Source organism: Peromyscus eremicus, chromosome 4 (genome assembly GCF_949786415.1).
Source record: "Peromyscus eremicus chromosome 4, PerEre_H2_v1, whole genome shotgun sequence".
In the NCBI taxonomy this organism is placed as follows: domain Eukaryota; kingdom Metazoa; phylum Chordata; class Mammalia; order Rodentia; family Cricetidae; genus Peromyscus; species Peromyscus eremicus.
The window spans coordinates 18,810,038-18,830,333 of NC_081419.1; the positions used below are offsets into that span (position 1 = coordinate 18,810,038).

A 20,296-nucleotide genomic window follows, 5' to 3' on the forward strand; every position below is an offset into this window, starting at 1 on the left:
CTGATTCCCATCTGTAAGAGATGTTGTTTCAAACCATCCTCTGTAGACACCAGTAAAAAAATCAATGAGCCCCTGGTTTGTAATGAGGAAGAGAGAAGTCAAAAGGTGAAGGAAAATAAGCAACAGAAAACAGTCACCAATATTCAGCATGAGAAAGCCCAACACTTACATTATTATTAGTGTTGCTAAATATATTCACATCTTACGGTAACTTCCTTAGGGTGATATGAGCAAGTGTCTGTTTGTTTCCAATTAGGGCACCAAAAACAGACCAAACAAAAATAGACCAAAGTAGCAACCCATCAAAGGCCAACTTGGTAAACTAGTGAGTTACTTGAGCTTACTTAATAGGTTCATAGGTGATAATTTATGTCTAGGAATGTGTGTGGCACCCCCAAACAACTGTGTTGCTGCCAAGTTTTAACCTCTCATACATGATGATCTCATAGAAGCTGCACATACAATTTCACTCTTATTTAGCTTTCTACTTTGTATGTACTCTGAAATTTCCCAAGATCACTTGAAGCTGTTGAGGAAGGAGATATTAAAAGCTAGAATCCTAGGAGATGGTCCAGTGTACGTTCCCTTCTTCTGCTATAGATTATTAACAGCTCCATCACCATCAACATAGACGGAACTACCATTGTGATGCTTGGGTTGCTTAGTTGCTTAGGACTACTGAGCCAAGGACTCTGGCTTTCAAAATGGCAATTTTGCTCTGCCTGGAGGAAAAGTCATATTGCAACAATCTTTGTAATTCATGTATTGTATTTCCCCAATTAATGCAAAAACACAACTCTCACTTCAAAGGGATAAGCAATCGTTTATTTTAGAGTCAAATATGAATTGCCATGCTGAGGAACACATTTGTTTTACCCCAAATTCTGTGTTTCAATACAGAAGTGGTTTCAGGAAGTTTTTATAGTAACAGAACAAATAAAGTCATAAACAAGGGACTTTTATTAGTGGAAACAGTAGATAGGTTGATTAAAGCAAAACAGGAAAACCTGTTATTGGCCTTAGACACTTTCTGATGGTGTTCTTAGCCTTTTGGTTGGTGAGAGCTAGGTGTTTGTCATTCCAAATGATTTACCTAATGGTCACAAAGACATTAATTAGCTCATATACAAAAAAGGGTAATAAATGGCTATTAAGAGACCTAAAAATGGCTCACGGTAACTTGATTCTGGAACTGCAACATTTTAAATTCTCTGGTCATTGAAGTTCTTCTAGTTGGCTCATCAGCCTTGCAGGAGGCTTGGCAGGTGGGGGGATGGGGGGTGAAGCTTCTTCCTAAGAACTTTCATCCCCACCAAATAAACTAAAATAATAATGTACTTCTGAATTCAGTGAATTATTTCCTAAGGACCTGAAGAAGCAGGCCTTGTGTGGCTGTCTTCATTACTTACCCACCACAAGACATTCGTTCTTCTGGTGGTACGCATGTTTTCTTCCTTTCCTGGTGATGGAGTAATGAAATGGAGGAAATACTTATCTTCATAGCTGTTTTAAAGAGGCTGTCTGGATATATTTAAATTCTCACAGTAGTATTATCACATAGTGAAAGACATGAACACAGTCACCCCTTTTTGATAAAATTCACCTAAATTCAATTAGCACAGATATGGCAAAAGAATGTAGTACACATGGATCCTAAAAATGGTAGAGCTCCTACAGCCACACACAGAAGCACAAGCACAGGGGGAAGTGGGAGGCATAAAGAGGAAAAGGATTTTCGTCTTTTGGAGTGCATACCTAGCCATAACAAGAAAAAGCCATTTATAGCTAAGATCATCAAATTATGTCACCTAGATCTTGTTAATTTTTTCTCAGCTCCTCAGTGCTTGGGTTAACAAGTTCCTGCTGGAACAAGAGCCTATATGAAAGAAGCCTGAGAATGGGGAAATGTGCCCAAAACTTCATAGCTGTTGTTTTCAAAGCATGGGGAAAATGGGAAAGAGAAAACATTCCACAGTGTGACCTTGTTCCCTGAGGATAGCATGAGCTCAAACCATGCTATAAACTTAGAAACCAAGTTTCTAGGAATAGTTAACCCTGATTAGAAACCTTAATATACTAGTGTGACACTTCTACCCAGTAAAAAAAGCAACTGCTTAAAGAATTGTATAAACTGATGACATTACTATTCTGTAGTATAATTAAGAAGAGGTTTTTAATTTGTAGGTATGAGGGAGAGAACATCAAGAAGCATCTGGAAGAGTAGGCATCAGAGCAGAGAGCAGACTGAGTAGACTGAACATAGCCAGCAGACTGGAACTGGCCAGAAAAGAAGCAATAGCAGAGACAGAGAGAGAGACAGAGACAGAGACAGAGAGAGAGAGAGCACACAAGAGGGGAGACAGAGAGGAAGAGAGGGAGAACATAGTCAAAATTAGCAGGGTTATAAGGAGAATGAGAAGTTAGGGGAGGGAAGCCTCATAAGCTGGTGAATTTCAGGGTAGAGGAGGAGGTGAGAAGAGTTAGGATGCTAGCATGGACTTTGAAATGTGTAACAGTACTTGTGATAGATACTAAAGGAAACTAGAGGCCAGCATGTTATTTGATATGCTAATAGGCACCACAGATAGGCCCTTCTGCCTTTTGGAATTTAGGGACATGGAGTTTTCTTGGGGACCTGACAGGAACCTTGTGCAAGGCCAAGTTAGCTAAGAATAGCAAGCAGGCGTTAGAGCAAAGAGGTTAACAGTCTGCACTTGGAGTGAGAACCACAGTGTGGGAGCTGTGTCGGAGTCTGTTGTTTCCATCTAAAAAGAAATGAGATGAATATGGTCTACCCTGGAAACTCTATGGTTGTCTTAGTTATCTTTCTATTGCTATGATAAAACATCATGACTTAAGGGAAGTTCCTTGTCTGCGTATCATGCATATTGGGCATTAATAGATTAGATGCAAGTTTGGTATCGAACTTCTGCCCTCTGGGGTTCTCCCATTGTGCTGTAAGCCTGTATTTAAGACCTCCTCCCTCCTTCAATAAAAGGTATTCAGCATTTTAAAAAAAGTGTGAGGGATGAGAACATGTAAATGTATAAACTGTCAAAGAATAAATTTAATTAAAAAAAAGACCAAAAAAAACCCATCATGACAAAAAGCAACTTAGAAAGGAAGGAGTTCATTTTGTTTACACTTCTATATCATGATCTATAATCAAAGGAAGTCAGGATAGGAACTCAAGGAAAAAGTCTGAAGGCAGGAACTGAAGCAGAAGCCAGGTAAAAGTGCTGCTTGGTCCTAGTGGCTTACTAAGTCGGCTTTCTTATACATCTCAGGACAACCTGCCAAGGGGTAGCATTACCTACAAAGTTATGAGTCCTTAAGCATCAATCACCAATTAAGCCACACCAGTTTCTTACAGACAAATCTAATGGAGGCATTTTCTTAATTGTGGTTCAGTATTTTCACTTACCTCTAGCTTGTGTGAAGTTGACAAAAAGAGAGAGAGAGAGCATAACTGACCCCTTGTACATTTGACACACAAATGAATCACTATTTAACAACAACTTTTCCTTCAACATGGCAACTTTTGTCTTCAACATGGCATGCTCATATTAATATCACAATTAAATATCACAAAATTCTGACTTTTACTAATCCTATAGTCTTTCCATTTTCAAACACTAAATACTGAATCTATTTAAAACTTCAAAGCCTCTATCAAATATCCAAAGTTGCTCAACTGTTCTATCAAGCAAACTGTTTCAGGATGGTGGAGACATCATAAGACCAGTGGACTACCTAAGGGTAGATCCATTGTTATACTTCTCTATGAAGTGAATTCCTTGGTCAGAAGCAATACTGTGTGGAAAACCATATAGTAGATAAGGCATTCTGTAAGTCCAAAGATGGTAGTTTTGACAGATGCGTTATGTGTAGAAAAGATGAATCCAAAATTAAAATAAGGACAGAGTGTTGTCTTTTCCATGAAGAAAGTGGCCCAATGTAGTCAACTGAGAATCAGTGTTAACTCAGAACTGATATCTAATAGGCCTTGTAATGTCTGATTGTTTTATTTGCCCTCGTGTACAATTACCTCAGTAAAAGGCAATAGCTTCCTCTGAGAAAGGATGGGAGAAAGGCTGACAGTAAAACTCTTCAGTATATTAGCAAGATTCTTCTGGAAAGAGGCCTAACCTTTCCTTCATTTCAGGGGTTTTGGGTCTACAAGCTGACTCAAGTCTGGAAATTGGTTGATGGCTAAAATTCTGTTATAAGTTATCACAAGGGGAGTAATACTCAGAATTTATATCAACTACGTGGGCCCTCAATCCTGACTCATCTCTGACTTTGTCTGCTCATGCCTGTGTCCCAGATGCAGCACTTGCACTCTGACTGGTAGAGACCTATAAGGTTTAGTGCGAGTACAAGCCCATTTGGATTGCTAGCATAATCTGTGAATTTCCTAGATGCAGGTCGCTGTGAATCTGCATCGTCTCCCAGGACCAGTTACTTCAAAACACTAGTTCTACCACATACCACTGGGGTGTGCTTTCCCATCCAGACCTAAATTTAGAAAGGGGCCAGGCACACTATAATGCTCTCTGTTTCTAGCCACACAAGTTACAGAAAGAAAAGATGGGAGGAAGGGGTTTAATTAGACCTCCCACAGAAATCCTTTCACTTTCCAAGTGCTCAAGGAAGTAAAACTGAGTGAATTCTGGCTAAATACAGGATAGTCTAAGGTTATGGGCCTCAGTCCACCCTTATCCTCTTATAAAACTCCACTAACTTCTCTTGGGATCCCAGTCTGGGATGTCATAAGCCATGGTTGCAAGGATGAAAAGGAGATAGAGGGAGAAGTGCCTCTCATCTTATCACAACATCTAGAAGAAAGTGGAAGAAGAAATGGACAGAGAAGGTTAAGTTAAAGTAGGAAAGAAATAGAACATTGGTTTGTGTAATCATATTTGATTCCCCACCAAGGCACCACTATAAGACAAGAAAAGTGAGGGTCCTTCAGAGGAGCCAGAAGTTTCATCACCTCAGATATGCAAAGGTCTGGGAGATGAATCTGAGATCACCCCAAGCAGGGGCTTCTAAGGCCCTTATCATAGTGTCTTAGTTAAGGTTTCTATTTCTGTGACAAAAATGCCATGGCCATGAACAACCTGAGGAGGATAGGGTTTATTTTGGCTTACAACTTTTAGGTAACACTTCATTGTTGAAGTAATTTAGGGCAGGAATTCAAACAACGCAAGCCTCTGGAGGCAGGAGCTGATGCAGAGACCATGGAGGGATGCTGCTTACTGGCTTGGTCCTTTTGGCTTGCTCAGCCTGCTTTCTTATAGCATCCAGGACCACCAGGCTAGGGTGACATCACCCATGTCAATCATCAATAAAGCAAATGAACCATAGATTGCTGTGGGGTGTTCTGTATGTGGTGAATGTGTTGCTCTTTTGATTGATAAATAAAACACTGATTGGCCAGTAGCCAGGCAGGAAGTATAGTATAGTGTCCGGTCCCGCGGTCCAGGTTATTTGATGAGACCCGAGGAGGCACCTCCTGACAGATCAATGGGGGTGAGAGAGAAAGGAGACCAAGCGCGTAAAGGACGACAGAGTCAGTCTGAGTTGCGTCGAGGTCTCATTTATTGACTGGGTGTTGAGGCTTATAAACAGGGCTTCAGGCAGGGAGGGGGAACAGGGGAAGCACGGAGAGAAGGATGGAAAATTCCTAAGGGAGGGTGAGGTCGCTTTGGTCCCAGGTCCCTGCACCTGGCTGATTAGCACGTACTCCAGGAAGTTGTACAGCCCGAGGTTAGGCCAGGAACTTCCTGCCTTTGTAAGGTTTGATAAAGTAAGGACACTGCTGTCCGGAATCGGTCCCCAACAGTATAGGTGGGATAAGAAGATAGGAGAATTCTGGGAGGTGGAAGGCTGAGTCAGGAGATGCTGCCAGCCACCGCTGTCATGAGAGGTAAGATGTACAGATACCGGTAAGCCACAAGCCATGTGGCAACTTATAGATTAATAGAAATGGGTTAATTTAAGATATAAGAACTAGATAGCAAGAAGCCTGCCACGACCACACAGTTTATAAGTAATATAAGTCTCTGTGTGTGGTCCAAGCAGCTTCAGGACTGGGGGGTGAGAGAGATTTGTCCTGACCATGGACCAAGTAGGACATATGAAAACTCCAGCTACAATAGATTGCACACAGGCCAGTATACTGGGGTACTTTTCTCAATTCAAGTTCCCTCTTCCCCAAACTCTAGCTGGTGTCATGCTGACATAAACCTAGTCAGCAGATAGAAAAATTCAAATAATGAATTTCACAAACAACAAGAGGGTGAGTTTATAAAGACATTTTATTATAGGATTATAAATGGAAATTTAGGAGAAAGAAAGAAGGCAGAAACCCTGTGCTGCAAGAACACATCCCAAAGATGAGGTACCACCACCAACAAAGGTTCACATCTATGGATTAGGCATTGGAGGTTGATCAGGCTATGCATAATCAGTCTATTTTTTTAAACTATGAAATATACATGTGACTCTCAGTTTTGGTCTTATCCTCATGTATAGCCTCTAGGCAGGGAGACGAATTATTTTACATAAAGGAAGAAAGATAAGAAACCAGGCCAGGACCCAGAATCCCTTTGGCATTTCTCTCTCCTACCAGGACAAACTATGGATATTCCTGGCCTTGGATTCTGACAAGAATCAAGGTCCCAGTCCCTAAACTGGGGACTGTTTCTATCTCCTGTTCTCACAATTAACATAAGAATGCCTGACTATAATACACCCAATTTCTAACAAGTATTTTACTCACACATCGATGTTTAGGGAAGTTCACCTTAAGGCTGCGGTTGTCACTTTAGAATTATCTATGAAGGTTTTATAAACATCAGGAACCTGGGCTGCTGATCTGAATATTCTGAAAAGCTCCATGCGTGATTGGTTATTCTGCATGGTCAGGACTGAGGAGCTCTGAGCAGCATAATAAACCTGATTACAGAGAAGGACATCGAGGTTAGATTTTAGGAAGTACTAAGCATTAGGTGGAGGTGCAAATAGGCATAGTGTCCAAGTTGGACAATAAAATTTGGGGTTGAGATTGAAGTATAAACTGTCTAAACTGTGAGGATTGTAATGAATGGTGAAAAGTGAGATTAAAGGCTTAGTTAATGTTCTATTGTTGTGACAAAACACCATGAGCAAGGCAACATATTAAAGAAAGTATTTAATTAGGCTTATGGTTTCAGAAGGCTAGTTACCATGATGGTGGAGCAGAGACATGGTGATAGAAACAGCTAAGAGCTAACATCTTGATCCTTAAGGAAGAAGCAGAAAGAGGCCCATTGATAATGGAACAGGTATTTTGAAACCTCAAAGCCTGACCCCAGTAACACACCCCCTCCAACAAGGCCACACTTCCTAATTCTCCAAACAGTCCCAGCAACTGGGATCCAGTATACAAGCATATAAGCCTATGGGGGGCATTCTCATTCAAATCAACACCAAATTCATGGTGAAAATGTTACTGGAGTTGTTAGGGCAGAGCATGGATCCTGGCAAGCCTGATAACCCATGCTGTCTACTCACATCTAAGAAGCCAACTAAATAAGTGGTAGTGAAAAGTAGAAAAAGTGCCGGGCGGTGGTGGCGCACGCCTTTAATCCCAGCACTCGGGAGGCAGAGCCAGGCGGATCTCTGTGAGTTCGAGGCCAGCCTGGTCTCCAAAGAGAGTTCCAGGAAAGGCGCAAAGCTACACAGAGAAACCCTGTCTCAAAAAACCAAAAAGAAAAAGAAAAAAAAAAGTAGAAAAAGTAGGTTTATTCAATACGGTCACATTGAGAAGATTAACAACACAGGCCAGTGACCCCCCCACTTCCACCCCCAGTTCATCTTAGAGGTCCTGGTGTAAGGTTTAGGTTTAAATAGAAGGAAAGAAGTATGCATAATTAAGCAGTTCTGGTCAAGGCGAGGTCTCATCCATCATCATCTTGTCCCAAATCTCTCCTACAAAGTCCTCTAAAACGTTGTCAAAACTATGTGAAATATCTTTCCAGGAGACAATCTCCCTATCTAACTTGTACCAAGCTCATATCTTTACTTTTCTCTAGCATGAGGTTTTTGGGAGAAATTCCAGCTTAGGGGTCTATGGTTTGAATAGTCTGATGGTCAGAAAGAAGGGTGCAAGTATTTTGTTAGAATATCTTCATTCCTACCAGGATAGCTACAAGAACGCAAGGAAGAATACAAATATTTTTGGCAAATGACTGGAAGAAATGATTTTATATGTCTATTTTTTAAAGTTTGATGCCAGTTTTGTTCAATAAATTAAATGATGCACATACGCAGTTCAAAATTTTTCTAATAGGTACCTTAAAAACCTAAAAAGACAGAAGCATATTTCATTTTTATTATTATTATTATTAGTAGTAGTAGTAGTAGTAGTAGTGGTAGTATTTTGAGACAAGATATTCTGTAGCAGTTTTCTCAATATTCAAACATTCTATTCATCAGGGAAGTCCCTTAAGCCAGAGGCAAACAACTCAAAGCAGCTTCAGGAAGTCTCTGAAACTGACCAGATTCACTTGACCCTTCCCTCCTAAGAGGAAACAATAAGACTGTTGAGAGCCACTCTTAGACAAGCCAAATTGCAAAGAAAATTCTGAGACTACACCAGCTGCCTGAAAAAGAACAGAGACCAGCTTATTCCTGTAAGTAAACTCAATAAGACTCATGGTTCACCGTATCTGTATTTTATCCTGTCCTGGGTTCTCTATCTTGGATGAGTAGATGTATGTAGTGTTTCCCCAGGAAAAGTCTTGTCACACAACACAAGGTATCCTACTGTATTCCAATCTGGGCTGGAACTCACAACAAGCTTCTTGCTTTATTCAGTCACCCAAATTCTAGAAGTTTAGGTGCGAGCCACCATACATAGCTAAGAATTAGTGTTTTAATCCCACAGAGGTAAGCAGAAAGACCACTGAACCAAATCATCATGACCAAATTAATTAAAGCAAACTTATTTAATTCATGTTCATGGGCTGGCTCTCACTAAAAGAGGGGTTCAAGAGATCAACTTTTGATGTGGGGATGATAAGGGTTTTATAGTTTAGGAGTAGGGGTTTCCCAAATAGAGGATTTGGCAGGCAAATAGGTAGGGTTTTAGAACCAGAACAGAAGGATAGCAACTTGGTCATAACAACCCCCTAAAACAAAGATATGGTTGCAAGGGGGTTATAACAAGGTGGTCATAACAACCTGGTCGTAACCAGGTAGTCATAACAACATGGTTATAATAACCTTTCAAAACAAAGGCATGGTTTCTGTTTCCTCAAGCAGGCAGTACGGAACTACTTGTAATTAAGATTATAGGCAGGGTACAGCCTAATCCTTAAGAAACACATTTAATAATAAACAGGAATGAATGCAATTTGTTTTCATTATGAGATGTCTTCCAAGTCTAAGACGGAGGCAGACTAGTTTATCATTGGTTTTAACCAAAATGTTTATTTATTTATTTATTTATTTATTTTTAAAATTTAACTTTTTCATTGACTTCTTTGGGAGTTTCATATCATGTACCTCAATTCTGCTCACCTCCCAGTCCCCTCATATCCTCCCTTGTCTGGGTCCTTGACCCTATAGCAGCCAGGGTCTGGAGTAACCTATGTGGCTCCTGTTGACACCAAGGCCCATAAGGATGCCCAGGATCAGCTTAACTACCTAAGTCCAGGTTGGTGTCTGAGGACCAAGATGCATGCAGATTTAAGTGGCCTGTGCTGCTACTCAATGCCATGATGACATCTGGGCCAGAGCTAAAGCTGAGGGCCATGTTTTTGTCCATGGCCCTACTGCAACAAAATGTTTCATTAAAATATTATCACTTTAGAACTTAATAAATACCAAAAAAATACGTAATAAAATATTGTTCTAAATCCATTGGTAAGTGATTGGCAGAGCACCAGAAGTAAAGAGTCAGAGCTAGGAATTCAAGAAGTTTTTATGGAGAAATAGCAGGAATCTGAATCTTTAGGAGATGTTTTTAAATAGAAATTTATGATTGAAGAAAACAGTGTAGAACAGACAATTAGAGAAGACAGTTTAGATGATCAGAAAGTCAAATTAAGAAACACCAATGTTTCTTGATTATTTACACTTATCCAGCTAACAAATTTCCTTGTTTAGTGTTTACAGGATTCCTGTGAGGATGTCGATTCTGAGGTGTATAGGAATCCTGGTGTATGGGGGATATCTGTGGGACATTCACAGTGTGGTGTTCCTGAGACTGATTGTCTTATCACCTCCACTTTACAGATGAGGGCATGAGGCTGCTTCCTGCCTGTTACACAATCATCTGCTTCACTCAGCAACTCTTTCTGATTTAAATTGCTGTTTTTTCAATTTGTAGGATGAAGGGAAAAGTAGAAATCCAACTTCTTAAAATAAGGCTGACAATGTTTAGTCTTGCTACATTACCCCATAGTGTGAATAACTGCTAAACCTAACTAGTTATTGATAACTTATCAGAGTCAATTGTCCCCAAACTTCAAACAAGCAAGAAACAATACGGAAAACTTAAAGGAAGTAAAGCAAATGTTTCCATTTTGGAATGACAGAAGCTTTTTTTGTTGTTGTTCTGAATTTAAACCTGGGGTAAGTAGGTGGCTAATACCAGAGAAACTACAGTACAATTAGAAAGAGTAATGTGAAGTTTTAAGGTAGATTTGGGGAATGTGGAAAAGTTGAAAGTTACCTTGGTATCAGTACTCTGTGCTTTTCTTATTCCCGAGGAGTTCTTCAACTCTAGAGATAAAAAAAAATGAGACCATTTGTCACCATTTTTTTTCTATCAGAAGACAAGCTGTGTAGGTGACTAACTGAACAGGTTCTAGTGGACCAAAGTGTTCTCCCATAATATAGTTTATTTTCCTGAGTTATAGCGTGCAATCACTGGACTTTCTGAAGTCATCCTGGAAAACATTGAGAACAAGTACGTATGTGTGGTGGCTTGAATGAAAATGGCACCCATAGGTGTTTGAATGCCTAGTCCCCAGCTGCTGTAACTGTTTGGGAAGGATTAGGAGGTGTGGCCTTGTTGGAGTATGGGTGACTTTGTTGGAGGAAGTGTGTTACTGGGAGTGGGCTTTGAGGTTTCAAAAGCCCATGCTAGGCACAGATTCTCTCTCTCCCCCCACCCCATGTCTCTCTCTGCCTGCAACTTTTGGATCATGTGAGCTCTCAGCTACTTCTTCAGAGCCATACCTACCTCCACAACAATAGTCATCCAGAAACATAACTCCCTGCTCTCCACCACAATAGTCACAGACTAACCCTTTGAAACTGTAAGCAAGCCCCAATTTAATGCTTCCTTTTATAAATTCCCTTGGCCATGATGTATTCACACAGCAATAGGATAGTAACTAAGACAGTGTGTATTTCCATGTTAAGGACTGTGGAACTTAGAGAAATTCAGAAAAACAAACTTCTAAAAAATACTTGGGGACAAAAAGAATGATGGTTCCCCTAATTCTGTCATTTATAGTAATTGTTAATGGTTTCAAACCAATGTGTGTTCTTTATTTACATTGATATGATGGTATACTTATGACTATATCATGTCACCCCCAGTAAATAATTCACTGGTTCAAACACTAGTTAGGGGCTGCTTGTTTCTGGGATAGCACATACCAATAACAACACCAGTCACTAACTGGTCTCTTGAGATACAGAATCCAAATGTGTGAATGATGCCCATGATGGCAAAATTGTAGCATGTTGTACAAATAGAAATAACATGTTGGTAACATGCTATGTCACATGTGCTAAGTGACAAATCACAGTACCTGGAATGCCACAATGGTCAATTGTTCAATGAGAGATTCTTCTTTTTTTTACTTACAAATTTTCAATATAGTTAAAGTGTATAGAGAAATGTACAAAAAATAAACATATAATCCATACTAATATAAGGAGACATAGCAAGGGCTGAAAAGAAAGCTATGAATTGATTTAATTATTGTTATTACCCATGTTAGTCTACAAGCTCCATGATGGTGGAATCCTGTTCTGACTTTGCCTAGTTCCTTCCCTAGCACGCAGCACAGGTCTAAACCATGATTAGATGATCGGAAATATATTTTTACACTAACAGAGTCTTCCTTCATAGTATACCAGTTATGTGTTGTTCTGTCTCTGCATTGGAAAAACAAGCAGGGTGGAGAGGCTACAAAAACTTGGAGAGTATTCATAAAGAAAACAGCCCTTAAGAATGGTAGAAATTTAAAGAGCTAGAGAAATCCTTGTGGCAGAAATGCTTTTCACACATGAAAGGTGTGTAGAATTTAGAATATTATCCTATATGAAATGACATTGAATAAACCAGTTCAATCAAAAGAGATTTATGTAAATATTCAAGAAGAGATAAGACTGATGAGTATTTGGGGTATAATTCAGTTAGACTGAAGTGCCTGGCTTAATTTTTTTAACAGCTAAATTTGGTGGGTAATAGAAATTCCTTCTTAACACTGCTCTAATCCACAGGCAGCTAAATCTAGAGGCTCAGAGGAGAAATCCCCCCAAGAAAGATTGCCCTGCTCTCATTTACATTGTGAAACAATTGCTGAGGTCTGTAGCAGAGATCCACAGTAGCAGCCTGTTTTACATGGCAAGAGGCCAGGAAATCTCTGCCCAGCTGGAGAGCTCTAGTCAGAACAGATCTTTAAATGTGCAATCAAAGCCAGGTCAAATGTGTTACAGAACAGACTGAGAAATGTGAAGCCAACTATGATAAATTGTAGTGAGTAGTCGGCTGTGAGCAAAATTGGCTCTGAGTGTTCCTCACAGGTTGCTCTGGGAGCAGTTTGTTTGGTGATTGTTGGACGTTTTGTAAAAGCAAAACTCAAACACCATGTCTTTCAAGTAGGGCTTTAACTCTTCCCTGACTGCCAGTTATTCCTATAATGCGATGAGGTGCCAATTTGCATGAGCATTTGGTGCTATCTGAATGGGTCACAATTAGGTGCAATTCAATTTCTACAATATTAGCTGGAAATAACTCAATTACCCCCTCACCTACCCTAATTCACTTTTTCAATTTTCTTTTTATTTTTAAGCTGTGATTTGAGACCCTACACCACATGGTTTCAAATTTTCTTCCTTTCACATCATTTCCTTTTTGTTATTTGAAGTTGCAGCTTTATTCGTGTGCATTAGTGCCTAGGGAGCTCCTTGTGTGAGGGTTGCCAAGCAGGATTCTATCATGGAACGTCCCTGCTTTCTGTTCTTTCTAGACCTTGGTTGAATTTTTATGTAAAACTAAACATAAGGAACATATTATGTTTAAAATATAAACTGCTACAGCAACAGAGTCTCATTTCATAAGAGAAGGCTTTATTTTGGAAATAATTTGATCAAGGATAAACGTCGGCAGCAGTTAAGTTTGCTGCCTTAATCTTAAATGCCCTTTTTTGTCCTGTCCCAGTTAAGTTGTTTGTGTGAAAAATGTGCAGTTGGGTTCCGGAGGGTGCTGGGGATCAGTTCCCCTGTGGTTTTTCCTGTTTGGAAAACAGTGTCAGGCTTGCCTCCGGATACAGGGATACAGAGTAACCATTCCTTGACCCCTGCTGTTAGAGGGGTACATAAGCCCATGTTGGTAGGACTAAAGAGAGCTGCTTCCCTGACGAACTGAAATTGGGTGTCTAGAGTGCTGTTTAACCTTGGCGTCCCTCGACAGATTTTGTGCTCCAGCTGCGCAGGCCGCAGCAGATAGATACATTCCTAAGTCTGTATCTACCTTTCTTAACAGCTGGGAGATGCTGGCAGATTTGTTCTTGGGTTTTACAGGTATTTAAAAGCATGCTGAGGCTAAATCTGGGTTGTGTTTCTTCTATTCATCCTTGCTAAACGACTGATGTTTTAGAAAGCTGTTGCTCTTTGAAAATAGAGTTTTTAAAAATGCACAGTATTTTAAATGCACAGGTAAGAAGAATGTCATACAGTTTTCCAAAGGAAATGTTAGATTAAACCTCAAAACAATAATTTAGAAAACTTAGGGTTTTAAAAATGTGACTATGTAATTATTCATATTTTTCATACTTACGATTGACTTCAGAAGTAACTTTCATTCTTACCTAAATATATTCCAAGAATCTTTCTCACTTTTATATAGTTATGTTTGTATTTTAAAATTAGAAGATGCAGCCGGGCGGTGGTGGCACACGCCTTTAATCCCAGCACTCGGGAGGCAGAGCCAGGAGGATCTCTGTGAGTTGGAGGCCAGCCTGGGCTACCAAGTGAGTTCCAGGAAAGGCACGAAGCTACACAGAGAAACCCTGTCTCGAAAAACCAAGAAAAAAAAAATTAGAAGATGCATATTCAGGTAAGTTGTTTGATCTAAGGAAACAGAATTGACAATGTTAAATTAGTAATGTCTATATCCATGATGTTGGGATCTGTGCACCAAGCAAAGACTAGGTGTAGCTCAACACCCTGGGGCAAATCATTTCACTTTCTGAACCAGACACTTATCACACAGAACAGATTTTGAGCTATTTGTTCCCCGTTGTTTAGGTAGTTATATGGAGTGGTGCTCTCATTGGTGGCTCCAGGTTCACTGTTGTGTCATCAGACTTTGGTGCTTCAGTACATCCCTGGATTGCTGGTATGGCTCTGGTGCCGTCTCATGATGCCCACAATTTCCTTAAAGGAAGCCGAGAAGGCCCCACACTGAAAAGATAGTACCAGAAAAGGGCCTGGAGACTGCTCCTAGATATTTTGGTAATAGGACTCCAGTGGTCTTATTATTCCAAAAAGGAGGGGTGCAGGGGGAAAGAGGGGAATTCAGTTCTCAGCATGGGGAGGCTGTAAGGAAAGAGTAGTTGTGTCCTTGGCTGCTTGGGCTAGTGATTTCTGGTGGCTGAAGGCAATTAACACTTAATATCAGTTTTGGCAAAAAGAATCAGTAAGAAGCACTTAAGTATCCAGTTTACTTCCCCCACTAAATAAATGTTCTTTTATTGCTTTTCTAAATGGTATCTGTGAGTCACTTGTGTATAAAATGTGTATGCATTTTCTTTCTATTTCCTATTGGCAACATTGTACTATTCACTCTGAACACTGTTGGCTTCTGTAAAGGAATATTTGGAGATGTTATATGTGTCAGTGGGGTTGGGCTTGTCTTACAGACCCTGGCTCAGATGCCAGACCAGGGACAGCAGCTATGTATCAGTACTGTGCTTAGCAGGGCAGTGGCATCCCTGCCAGATCAGAAGCTCTATGCTGCCATCTACTGGAATTTGAGAGAAGATGCTCTCCTAGAACATTTAAAAATGCTGTCACAGAAAACCACGAAATATTCTAAAATATTAAGAAACACTTATACACTGCAGAAGGAAGCTAAAGATTATTTAAAAGCCATTATGCTGTAAGTGAAAGTAATAAAGCTATGCAGAACCTTAACTTGTCTTTTTAAAATATACCACTGTTGCTGTTAGAAATTTTGGAATGATATTAGATACCTGTTGTAGCATGGAAGTAGACAAATATTACCTGCAATCTCTCAAACATTTGAAATTTCATTATGGCTAAAAACAACTTAGATGTAGAAAAGGTATTATGGAGAGCGTCTTTCAGGATTCAGCAGTGCGAGGGGTTGTTCAGGTTCTGGTAGAGTTTGCAATAGGCAGTAAAGGCTCAGAAAATCCAGTTCTTGCTGAAAATCATTATTTCAGCTCCAAATTTACAAATACTGCAGACCCCAAGGCTTGATTATTTCTCTAGTCCACAATATCAAGATTGTCAAATGTTTTAGGGGTCCTTGTAATTTGAAGTTCAAAGCTCCCACCCAAGGTATGTAGAAACTAAAGTGTCCAGAATTTTAGAATTCAAAATTGGTTATTAAAGTAGACTCTAATAATAAAGAGCTAAAATTCAGAGACTAACCATAAAATAATTTTAAGTGCTATTTCTGCTTGATTTTAGGTTCAGTTCCTGCTTCCTAAGTAGCTCTCCAGCAGCCAGCAGAGGGCAGGTCCCTTGCACCTCCTTATTTACATGCTGTTCCTGAGCATGAAACTGTCTATCTCCGATTCAACATGTGAAAATTTTTATCAGTTCTACTTCTTCTGTAGCTATGACATATCCTTTTAGACCAGAGCCGAGCAAACACTTCTCCCAGGGGACGACTGTGAGTGGCCAGCCTGCTCTCCAAGGTGACCATATGTGATGAAAAGTACAGACATGACAGAAGAAAATCAACAGGATGGTGGAGTGTGCTACCTACGTGATGGAGAAATGAATCAGAGAAAGGATATTGCAGCCCAAATAAAGGAGTCTGACAAGAAGTAGAGTCCAACCTGGCAGTGCATTGCTAAAATGAAACCAAATACTTACCTATTTCTACCTGTGTCAATCAGCCATTGTTCTACTCAAGTGTGATTAAAAATATGCATGGTATATGCCAAACCACAGTGATCCACTAGAAATTAAGAACTGCAGCTTAAACTCCAAAAACTCAGAGATCACAATCTCCTGTTTGGTTGAGAGACCATGATATTTTGAATCTTCACTGAGGTAATAAAATAATCAATACATTACATTACAGTTGTATTTATTCCACACATTTGTGCCATTGGCTGTTTTCTCCTAATCTACTTAGAAAATAAATCTGTTGGAAACGGAAAAGAATCATTTCTACCCCTTCAGTAGTAGCAGCATCTCCCTATGGTCTTGTTTGTTTGTTTCCCATGCCTGGAAAGTATTATGTATTCGATACTTATGTTTTGAATAATTTCCGAACCTTTTGATAACAATCCAGTGGTTGTAAGTCCAATGGTTAGTAATTCTTAGCTCCAACCTCTCATTACTTGCTGATACAGAGTCTGTGCCATATCCCAACACTTAATTCTACTCTATTTAATGTACTTCTAAGCTAGATACTAAAATGAGAAGTGGGCTCCTTCAACTAATTCTAAGGATGGAAATACAGGTACTTTCATATAACCCAACATCCAATACTCTACTAATGAATCTTATTCTCGAGGTAATTTGATTTTTAAGATCACTTAATGGATAAGTTCTTGCTCAGTTTTTGTCAACTTGATGCAGCCAATAGTAACCTAGGAAAATGGGCTTTGAATTGAGGAGCTATCAAGATAAGATTGGCTTGTGGCCATGTTTCTGCAGATTGTCTTTCTTATTTATTGATGTGGGAGGATACAGCCCACTTAGGGCACTGCCACCTCTGGGCATGGAGTCCTCAGTAATATAGAAGTTTTTAGTAATGATGTTTATTACAGGAACAGAAACATTAACTAGAAAAGATAGACTCAATAAAATAATATCCCATGGGGCTTGTAAAATGGCTGAAATGGTAAAGACACTTACCATGCAAGCCTGGCAACTGGAGTGTAATCCCTGGAACTCATGCAAAGGTAGAGGAAGACCGCTGACTCCATAGACTAGTCCCCTGACTCCATGCGAATACCACAGCAGATACATGCCTTTATATGCTAATAGTAAAAGAAAACTATAGAAATCACTGAAAAGAACAATACTCCAGCGTTAGGTGACAACACATTGGTAGGTGCCATGAGGCTCTAGTGAGATCTACTAAAGTCTGCATTGTCTGTGTGGCGCTTTTCACTGGGACCATGCATGCACCATGAGCAATACGGTGCTGGATGAAAGGAGACCATTTGAAACAACATTCAGAGAAAGTATGAATACCGACATCATCTTAAAGAGAGACTTTTCTCTGTTTAAGTTTTGTAAGTAACCCTCCTACTCACAATCAAGGCCATAAACTGTCAAATCTTCGTTCTCCTGGAAGGGGGCTTCATCTTGTTATTGCAGGGAACTGGACCCTCTTCATGGACTGAGCTGGGGCAAAGTCATCCCGTTGATGACCAGTGTCCGTGCCACTTTGCTCTTGGTTACCTCATAACAAAGCACTCAGAGGCTGAGTGGGAAGTGACATGGACACTGGCCATCAACTTCATAAAATATATACATATGTGAAAGGCATTTAATGGAGTTATCCTGTAATAAGGGAGACAATGCACACACCAGCCATCTTATGCCACAAAGTAAAACCTCCAGTACCATAATGTTAAATTATTAGCCCAAAGGGTCACAGCCATATCCCCCATACAGCATCAACTATTGCCAAGGTTATTGGTTACTCTCCACAGCCTGGTGGCAAGGTCCTATTGCTGGAGACACCAGTTACTTCTGCCACTGAACATGGGAAAACTGATCTGGTGCCCAACTAGAAACTCTAAGAATTAGTGTTGACGATACTGGAAGAGAATATTTACACTACTGGATGAGAGAAGTAATCATCAATTCACCCCACTACAACCCTGAGACCTACAACAGAGATCTGTCTGAAAAATACACTGGTACAACAATGATACAAATGTTATGGGGGTAACAAACCACTTTTTAAAATTGGATTTAAGGCATGCTCCATGAGATAGAACTCTTACCTGACACTGCTCAAGTGCCCAAGATCCTAAGACATGATGTGTCATGGGCCTAGGAGGAAAATGTTAGTACTGTTCTGATAAAGGAATATAGCAATAAAATGACTCCTAGTAACATACTGCTATACTCATAAATATATAAACCCATTTACATACAAATACATGAGACATGCACTTGAAACCGAAATTATCAAGAGAATGTGATTCTTTGTTCATTGGACTGGAGAAGGAAGCAGACTCCTGGAAGGTGGAAAAGGAGGAACTGGCTTATATGAAGAATAGCATTTGCAATGAGAGCGAGTCTCCACATTTCTTTGCAACTATCCGTTTGCTCCTGGTTTCCTCATAACAAAGCACTCAGACAAACACAGCCCCTGGTGCTTCACCCCGAATGGGCAGTTTCAGAAAAGAAAGCCAATGGTTTTATAAAACATAGTGATGGGTCCTCTTAACTATTCAAATAAGAGGCTACACAAATGGCTCAAGAGACAAGGCCAGATAATTCTTTTTTTTTTTTTTTTTTTTTGGTTTTTCGAGACAGGGTTTCTCTGTGTAGCTTTGCGCCTTTCCTGGAACTCACTTGGTAGTCCAGGCTGGCCTCGAACTCACAGACATCCGCCTGGCTCTGCCTCCCGAGTGCTGGGATTAAAGGCGTGCACCACCACCGCCCGGCTCCAGATAATAATTCTTAATGGTTGTGAAAATGGACCCCATTCACTGTAATGCAAGGGACTCTCTCAGAATTCACCTGTTGTGTATCTGCCTAAAGTGCCTATTATTCATTAAAACTTTCATATCAATCTGGCCAGGCAAATATTTTTACCCTGCTCCTCGGGCTCCTTCATCTCAACATGACAACTTTAATAACAGGCAGGTCCTCAGACCTTACATAAGGAATTTCTACCTTGTCTTTGAGATCCTGCTTGATGTCTGTCAGGAGAAGTGTAATGACTCACCTCAGGCAGGTCACGTCTAGTGGTGACCAGCTCTAGTTTGTGGGGTATCATGTTAGAATATGTGTCCCTCCAAATGCATGCTGAATCTTCATTCCTAAATCAATGATAATATTGAGAGTTGGGGCCTTTGGAGGTACCAACCCAGGAGGTTCACCATCATGACAGAAAGTGTCGCCTATAGAACAGGGCCTGAAAGAGAGTACAGTCCTTCCCAGATCATGTGAGAACATGTAACAAACTGCCATGTTAGAATAAGAAAGCAGCCCTCATATACCCCAAAATACACCTCATGTGCCCCAAATATCTGAATCTTAACATATCTACTTTGAATGTAGATATGTTGAGGTCTGTAACAGCCAGCTGTTACCATAGCATTTTTGATCTTACTTGCAAAGGTCACTGGAACATCCTCTGGGTTCACTTTCTTACTGATAGATATCAGAGTCTATACCCAATAAAACACAGAGCTTTAGGGGACCATGTTTTCGTTGTTACCATTTCTGTTGTTACTACTCTTAAAGTGGAGCCAGTCCTTCCTAGGGTTTGCTTGTGAAATGTCCCATGTAGACACTTCTGTGTTTGACTTGTGGTCTCCAGCAGGTGATTGTCTTGGGAAGTTGGAGCCTAGCTTTAGGGCAGGGGTCTAGCTCCAGGAAGCAGTCTGTTAACCTGGTGTTGGAGGTGGGGTGACCAGTACAGTGTAAGCAGCCACATGCTAACACCAACTACTCTTGCCACCATGCTTTCCCTGTTCTCACAAAGTGTGGGCCCAAACAAACCTTCCTTATGTTACTTTCTGTGGTTCACTTGGTAGCAGTGACTGCAGAGTAGCTAACACAGGCCTTTGACAGGAGTGTGCCCATCCCTCATTGGTCCGTGGCTTGC

The 20,296-nt window shown here is 40.3% G+C and overlaps 2 long non-coding RNA genes across 4 annotated transcripts in view; one reads left to right on the forward strand and one right to left on the reverse strand.

Annotated features, from left to right (window-relative positions):
• The window catches only part of LOC131909105 (uncharacterized), a 33,410-nt gene extending 17,067 nt beyond the window's left edge, over nucleotides 1-16,343 (forward strand). For 2 of the 3 annotated variants that reach the window (XR_009378748.1, XR_009378749.1), the window contains exons 3-5: nucleotides 8,485-8,681; nucleotides 14,164-14,350; nucleotides 15,952-16,343. This is a non-coding gene — a long non-coding RNA (uncharacterized LOC131909105). The remainder of the gene's footprint in view (nucleotides 1-8,484; nucleotides 8,682-14,163; nucleotides 14,351-15,951) is intronic. The other variant, XR_009378750.1, reaches the window with a different exon arrangement.
• Nucleotides 8,982-20,290, reverse strand: LOC131909104 (uncharacterized). The gene is made up of 5 exons (XR_009378747.1): nucleotides 20,191-20,290; nucleotides 19,412-19,505; nucleotides 18,459-18,507; nucleotides 17,356-17,480; nucleotides 8,982-10,776 (listed from the first exon to the last, which is right to left on the reverse strand). It is a non-coding gene; the product is annotated as an uncharacterized LOC131909104 (long non-coding RNA).
• Nucleotides 20,291-20,296: the final 6 nt, after the last annotated feature.